The sequence below is a fragment of the Solanum dulcamara genome, chromosome 3, assembly GCF_947179165.1.
Source record: "Solanum dulcamara chromosome 3, daSolDulc1.2, whole genome shotgun sequence".
Lineage (NCBI taxonomy): Eukaryota > Viridiplantae > Streptophyta > Magnoliopsida > Solanales > Solanaceae > Solanum > Solanum dulcamara.
The window spans coordinates 49,240,381-49,249,176 of NC_077239.1; positions in this window are offsets into that span (position 1 = coordinate 49,240,381).

Consider the following 8,796-nt stretch of genomic DNA (forward strand, 5'->3'; position numbering starts at 1 on the left):
AAGAGAAATGAAAAATAATAATACCAAAAGAAGAATAATAGTAATACAACAACATAACCCCAAGACCTGATATCAGTAATAAGGAAGTACAAGGTTTATACATATTCAATAATAGTAATAATAATATAGACTGTCTCTAAACACCAAATAAAGACTAGTCCAATCCAAAATAGAAGGAGATAGGCAACTCCGAACGCCAAGAGCTCACCCAAGTCTCCAAAATCCAAGAGTTACTCCGCACGATATCAAAATCAATAGAGAAAACCTGTACTATGATCTACAGGCTAAAGATGTATAGTATGAGTACCAACAAGTGGAACTCAGTAGGCATCGGCCAACTGAGCTCCAAAGATAAAGAAAATATATAAAGAACATGTAAGCAAGGAGTATATATCACCAGTAACTAACAAGAATAATATAGAATCCTGCAATAAGACGCATCAAATATAAGAAAGAGAGAGATAGGGAACAAGCAAGGAAACCAAGGACGTACTTGGTCGTGCCAACCCAAGATGTAAACAAGAAGACACACTACAAAAGGGGAACCACTAAGTGACAACCTACTAACCAAACTAAACACATATATCACATAAAGAACCAAAGGACCATATCAACTAAGTCCCTACACAAAAGTTAGATAAATAAGAACAAGGGTGGTAACTACTTTCAAACAAAAGACCACCCTTTATACCGCCACAAGTTCACAAATAGTAAGACAATACCTCCCTAGCCCCTGTGTTCCTAGGAAGTTCACTCACAAATAGGTAAACCCAGATGGCATCCTATACTACCGACATGTATAAACAACTATGCTAGTGATAGGCAATGCATATATGAATGAGAGTCATACAATAAAACCAGTAGTACCATCAGTACCAAGTGCCTATACAAAGATATATACACCTACTTCTAGTTCCGACCAGGAAGTAGGACCCATGCACCTCTCTAGGATCGCCATAAGGGGCTAAAAAATCCCCTTATATACCTGCCTAGCCCCAATCCAGGTCTTATATCAATATAAATATCAATTTGTATGTTCGATCATCAAAGTTTGCTCCATCATAGTGACTGGAGACAAAAGGTCAAATCAGTATAGAAAGGATCGAAAATCTCTACGACTGAGCCAGTATCATAAAAATAAGCGCATCCTCAATGACTCAAATTAATGTAATAAAATGAGTGCATCCTCGATGCCTCAAATCAATACCATAAAATAAGTGCATCCTCGATGCTTCGAGTCCATTAAAAATAGTAGTAATAAAGGTATTACGACCCCCATTTAAGAAAATTCAGTATAAAATAGTTTGGCTTACAACCCAGCTTTCTCAAATCAATGCCAAGAACCAATTCATGCACTGAGGTCGACTAAATCCGTGAGAAAATAATTATCCAATACAATGCATTCCATGACCAGCACCAAAACAACATACACAATAACATGTAATAATGACACCACAAGCAACTTACCATCTAGATCATAGAAATAGGACTAGCACATGTAACCTACCTCTAACCAAGGCCTATGGCTCAAAGCTACTCATCTAACTCAATAATAAGGCCCAAAAGGGAACTCAACCCCAACAGGGTAATGAGGAGGAAAGTGGAGAAAAGGTGCTTAGCTAGTCAATCAAAACCTCCAAATCCAACTAGGAATACAACCTAGAGAATACAACCACAGCTAACCCCGCCAAACGACAACAAGAAAGCATAGGGAATCTACCTCTAAATCCCGAAATGGGATCCGACAGTAATTTACAAGCCTAACTGTGAAAACCACTACACCAGGGCTCCAACATAAGTGTGCTACAATAATGAAGAACACTAAGTCTCATAAACTCCCACCAACAATGGCTACAACAACTAAGGATAAAACCACATCTCAAGTCTAAGGAATAAATCCACCAACCATCGTAAACTTTAATCAAGCAACCTAACATAGGCTAATTAAGGCAAAACTAAGGCACGATCAACAATCTTACCAACTAGATTGGAAGTCTCATAAAGTCAATGTAGCCTAAGGTTCACACCAGGACAAAGAACCAAGTATCTAGGAATCAAGCCAAACTCATCACATACAATCTGAACCATATGCAATTTATGCTATGCAATATCTCATAAAGCTCAATCAAAATAAATGAGACCGTATCCTACCTCAAAAGCAAACACGCGCGCTCCAAGTCCACTTCCCAGTAGCTATTTTCTCTAAAAATGACTCCAAATGCTTCCACCTACCAAAATGTTGCTCACCTCGTCAATATGAACATTTTGACACTAAAACTCATTTTTCAGAGATAGACCCAAAATTAGGTCTAAAATGGGATTGTGAGATCTGCGCATAAAATTGAAAAACCAACTCCTTCACAAGATCCCAAAGAGCTCAAGGAACTTGTGCCCCAAAAATGGGCATATTTCGATCATTGAAAGAGCTCAAAATAACTCCAATAATTTCAAGACCTAGAATAGTAAAAATGCAAGGAAACAATGAATTTACCTAGAAATTATAAGATTCTTAGGATGAGAAAGGGTCCCAGAACATTCCCACAAGAAGTTCCAACTCACCAAAACAAGAATCACAAATTTTGGTTGAGAATTGCTCTCACAATTTCCAAGTATGCCAAGTCTCGAATTGAAACTTGGCTGCTTAACAAGTCTATTTTAAGACCACTGACTGGCCTCATTTGTTCTCCGCAAATGCGGTGACAAGCCCGTGAATGTCGATGTTAAACATGCTAATCCTTACCAAACGGGGAGAGTCCTCCTATGAATGTGGAGGTCTAGGGGTTGTCACTCTGCGAATGCATCAAAGAGCCCATGAATGCTGAGGCTTGGCTGCCACACTTTTGCTAACCTTGCCAAGAGGCCTGCGAATGTAGAGGACAAGAGTGGGCTGCACAGTTCAGGCCTGCGAATGTAGAGGCCTGCGAATTTGGGATTCTCCGATGGAGGTTCAGAATTCATTCAGAACCCCATGCGAGCAAACAGACTATACTACCCAACCAAATTAAATGTTTTGGAATCAATGGTACAGTCAAAATTTCCATCCAAAGTGGTCTCGACAAAAATGTGGGTCCCATACCCAAGCATAATTTTTTCTAACTCTACAAGGAGGCTCAAAATAAGATTGAAAGCCTTGGGACACGAATAAAAGGTCATTCTAGATAAAAATCGACATTTTGAAGCTGGCTACATTGAAAAAATTTCAGTCTGAGCACATTTTCCAATAATGTTGACCAGAGTAAATATTAGGCCAAATTTCAAAGGCTAAAGCGCCGAATGACCTCAATCTCATATTGATTTCCTTGATACTCATGTTAACTATGATTTTAGCCTAATTTGGCCATTTCGGAGCTGCTGGAACCGTTAAAATTCTATTTTAGCATTATTTTCCTCAAATTTTGACCAAAGTCAACCATTCAAACTCTAAGAGCTCCAAAATAGGGAAATAAGCATAAAACCAAAGAGAATGACCAAGCAACCGAACTGTCAGTGCCAGCAAGTCATATATGGGTTGGGGTCGTGGCATAAAAGCTCTAAACGCTGAAAAGATTGTAAAAGGATAAAAATAACAAGGAAGGTCATTACAACATCCACTACTAAAAGGACTTTCATCCTCAAAAGTCAAAGGATGGAAAAGAGCTCAAGGGCACAAAAACATTAGAAAGCTAGGCCCACAAGCTCCGCTAGACCTTCAGGTACATTTTTGGGTAAGGTAATGCCAGCCTAGTGTCATGAATCAACCCCATAGGCCATGATGGGTGCTCGAACTTGACACTCGCATATACCCCTACTAACTATAAGTAAACCTATCCCCTGTTTGAGTTATAATGTATCAACAGGCATGATAACATATAAGCCGACGAGGCCATCATAACATATAGGAACAACTGTACATACATATATATACAACCCACATATATATTGTCATGACCCAACCCCATAGGCCATGACTGGGGTCCGACCTAGACCCCCATGTACCTATCTATCAACTTTAGTCAAATTAGACTATGTATAATGTGATACTGCTCACAAAAACCTCAATGGGTTAAAACATTTTTAGCCTCCTTCATTCATATCGTATTATGAAAGAGAATGCAAACCGACAAGGCTTCCATAACGTAAAAACATTTACAACATACTGTATAGGGACAGCCGAAATAAACTCATGAACAACCTACACATACATGTCTATATACCTATAAGAATAGTACGGTAACATATGGCGGGACAGAGCCCCCGCCGTACCCTTAAATAAATACATACATATATACACCGGAGAACCATTATAAAAAAACTAGGCTCTGGAATAGTAGAGCACCTCTAATTATAGGTGAGCGGAAATCCTGAGCTGGCAGATCTTTGAGATGAATATTTGTACCTACGGACATGAAACTCAACCCCCCCGAAGAAATGAGGGTCAGTATGATACATGTACTGAGTATATAAGCATAACATAACTGAGATAACAACTGAAAAAGGGATGCAGGAAACTAAGTATAGCATTTAATAGGGTACTGTACCTGCACCTCACAAAATAAAGTATTGTATACCATTATCACATACCGTATTCGGCCCGCTCGAGGACTCGATGTTACAAACACATCATCAACCATGATAGGCATATATATGCTATTAGCGTTGTGGAACATACAGCCCGATCCATGTATATAGCAAGTACCTATCGAGTAACGATGGCCCAATCCACATATCGTATAATACTACCGAGGAACGACGGCCTGATCCGTCTCTCATATAACAATGTCGAGGTATGATGGCCCGATCCGTATATTGTATATCAGTGTAGAGGAATGACGGCCCTAGCCATATGTTGCATGATGATATAATAATACCGAGGTACAATAGCCCGATCTGTATAATGCATAATAATGCATACATATGCACATAAGACTCTGTAACATACCAAACATCCATCATATATCACCATAAAGCATATTCAAGAGACCCTAGGTATAATAGCTTACACATCCCATCACTAGTCAGCCTATAGAAGGCTCAAGGGTCATAGTTCAACTACTTTAAGAGTTTTAACATTTAGGAGTGAATACGAGTCACGAGTTATACTTGGAACTTACAACTGGAACTGCCTCTACACTCATATAATATCTCAATTCACTTACATTTAAGATATTTCAAAGGGAAGAAGAGACAGGTTTTACACATACTACCTTCCATCATATAGAAGCCCTAAAAGGGCAACAACTCAACTATTACAGGAGTTCTAACGTCACGAGGTGAATGAAACTCATGGTTCATGCTTGGAATTTATGAATGGAATTACCCCAAGCTCATATACATATCATTCATTACTTACGTCTAATACATGCCAAAATAAGATAAGAATAGCTTTACATACTTACGCCAAAAACATACCAAAAGAAAGCTTCACATACCTCTTATTAGTTACTCCTTGTCACGTTCGCCTTGTCATCCTTTGAACCTATTCAACACGGAAGTAATATGAATATCAACCACTCTTGACTTTCCAGCATCTTAAGTTGCATCTTAGTATTCATGGAATCTATTTCCTTGTTCATCTCCTCGACTAGTTCTTTAATTCGTTAAGACGTTAACGAAAATTGGGCAGCACCTCCCCAATAACATGCCCTATCCGAATTTCCAATTATATCCCTAATAACTACAGCCAACCAACAACAACACCCTGCAACATATATACACATAAAACATGGAAACATTACACAACACAAGCTCCGAACCACTTGCTGAAAATTATAATATCAGAATAGGGTTTCTAGTCTTTACTTCGCAAAACCTTTAAATATACAAAATGAGGGGTTGTGTGGATGAAACCAGAAGAAATCACACCCCTTTTAGAACAAATTTAGTCCCTGCAACAAACCCCCACACTGTCATGACCCAAAAACTGAGGTCATGATGGCACACATCTCAAAACCCAATCTGATGTGTAACCCTAAAAATAAAACTCATACAAGACTCCCAAAGGGGAAAGTGATGCCACGATTTAATTAAAAAAAAACAAAAAAAAACAATGAAGAAATTATCCCAAAACCTGGTGTCATAAGTATAAAGAGCATCTAATACAAGGTTCGAATCTGAAGATACAACATAAGTCTCTAAATGATACAAAAGACTGAAAAATAAAGATAGACTAGTGACGACCCAAATTCTGGAACCTCACCACTAATCTAAGAATACATAATCTGCTATAATATTAACTGCCACGTGGGGTACCCCGACTAGTATCTGCATCAAAAAGGGACACAGAAGTAGGGGTGAGTATAATTCATATGTACTCAGTAGGTTTTAGCTGACTGAGTATAAGGAATTAATCAAACCTATGAAATAAACTAAGGAACACATCCACCTGCATACAGAAAAGTCCCACTTCGGCATGGGTGCCGCCAGTTTATATATATATATTGACGCGAGTAAAGTAAACCCATAATAACAGCTCATAATCACAATTAACCAGATAATTCAAGCAGTACAAATATCAATGCAATGCAGTGCAATATGATGATGCAATGATGTGGTGGTACGGTGGAATCAAGACTGTCACACAGACTGTCGTATACACCTACTGACCATATACACTCTCGCAGACCATATACCTCAATCACAATATCTCATTATCCTTGCCACCTCCTCGTGGTCAAGGGATCACAATGCATCCACTACCCTTCCAGAAAACTGCCTCGGTCAGGGACTCAAGATACAAAGGTTGAGATCACAATGCATCCACTACCCTGCTGGAAAACTGCCTTAGTCAGGGACTCAAGATACAAAGGTTTAAAGGTGTTTCATTTTCTTTCTCAAAAAGAATTTCCATATTTCTCAACTTCCCATGTTTCATGATATGATGAATGAGGATGAATGCATCAAAACACATATGGCATGGAAGTAATATTGAACTCACATGTGGTATAAGATTCAAAGTTCTCAAAACTTAACCTACACATGATATTCACCCTCAATAAATAGTAACGGGAAGGAAACACTTTCTTTTAAATATTCACCCCTTTCTCAATAATATTTCAATACTCAAGTATGCTAAAAAAAAACCAACTCAATTTCTCAGGCGGCATCACAAGTCAAATAATATACTCAAGCCTCTCTCTTAGGCAAATCACAAATCACATGGTCTCAAAGCAAATAAGATAACAAATAAGGCCCCCACACGGGCTATGTAATACGAATAAACCCCCACACGGCAACATATTAATAAATAAGCCCCCACACGGGAAGCACAATATATATAACATTCTCAACTCATACTACAACCCCATCCCAAAGTCTATAACATATGAATGACTAATTACCCCATCTCAATCTCAAAGAAAGATAGCCAAACCTACCTCAATTGCCGAAACCGCACTCGAATACCTCCACCGAACAAGCAACTCTTGAATTCAGCGCTCGGAATGACAATCCCCTATCAACAATGAAACATACACGTCACAAGGAGTCTAATGACACCCATATTATTAGGTTTCGGAACCGGGGGTAAAATGGTCCAAAAATTAACTATTTTCGAAAAGGGTCAAATCTGGAAATTTATTGAACAATCCCATTCTATTGGTAATAAGGAACTCATGGTTGAAAAACCCATAAAAAATAGAGCTCAAAACGAGTTGGAAATCACAATTTTCCTTAAATTCGGATTAGGGAAGAAACAAAGATTTTTGGGATTGAAACTAAAATTTAAGAGTTAAAATCGTCAAAAACTTAATGAAAAAGGAAGGTTTTAGGTCAAAAATCACTTACCCAACACTTTGACTCAAAAATCTCTTCTCAAATCACCTCAAGGAGTTCAAGAACTCAAACAAATGATGAAAAATATTGAAATGGGAAGAAAGGGGCATTTTCTGCCCAAAAAGTTACTGTTCACGCATGTTACTGTTCACGCGTGTTTTGTACAAATTTTCGAAAATCACCCTCAAGGTCATTACACACACACCTTCAGCAGTACACCACAAGCACAACACTTTACTTCGACGACAATTCAACTATAGCGACTCCAATTTAGTTTATTTCGAACGTCAAGCATTTCTATGATGTTTTCACATTTCCAGCAACTTAAAAAACATATAATACACTCCATAACAACACCATAAACCCAAATTTGAAGGGAAAGGTCTCACCTTACTCGAAATTAGCCAAAGCTTGCCAAAACTGCATCTCAGAAACTTCTTGGTATGCTGAATTGGGGCGGATTGTTTGTGTCCCTTTTCCGCTGACCCAAATTGGAAATTTATGTTATTAAACATAATTATATAACCAAAGGCTGCCTTTAATAATTAATTCACGGAACGAAATTTGGGCCGTACCTTTCTTGGCCTTAAACCCGTAGCCCCTCTAGCTTGGCCCTTTAAGTTTTTCCTTCAACTTTCTTTCAATTTTCTAAGCGTAAGGTTAAAGAAACGACTCCTTAGTCATCATCATATACATATATATACATATATACATCTCCACATGCTTGAGAAACACCGTAGATAATTAATCACGGAGGAAAACATTGGAAAACTTACCTTGAACTCTTCCAAGCCATGGCTGCCTCCTTCTCTTCTCTCACATTTTTCTCTATTTTGGCTGAGTTTTTTTGGATAGAAACTGAAATTAAGATTCACTTAACACATATATATACCTCTTTAGAAGGTGCCACGTGGCTTCCCCCTAATGTGACACGTTGCAGCCTCCTAGGGTGACACTTCAACACATGCGGCCAATCACATGCTGCCATGTGGCAGTGAGGTCTACCCCAAGCTGTTGCGTCACCTACTTGACCCTATGTAGGTGCAT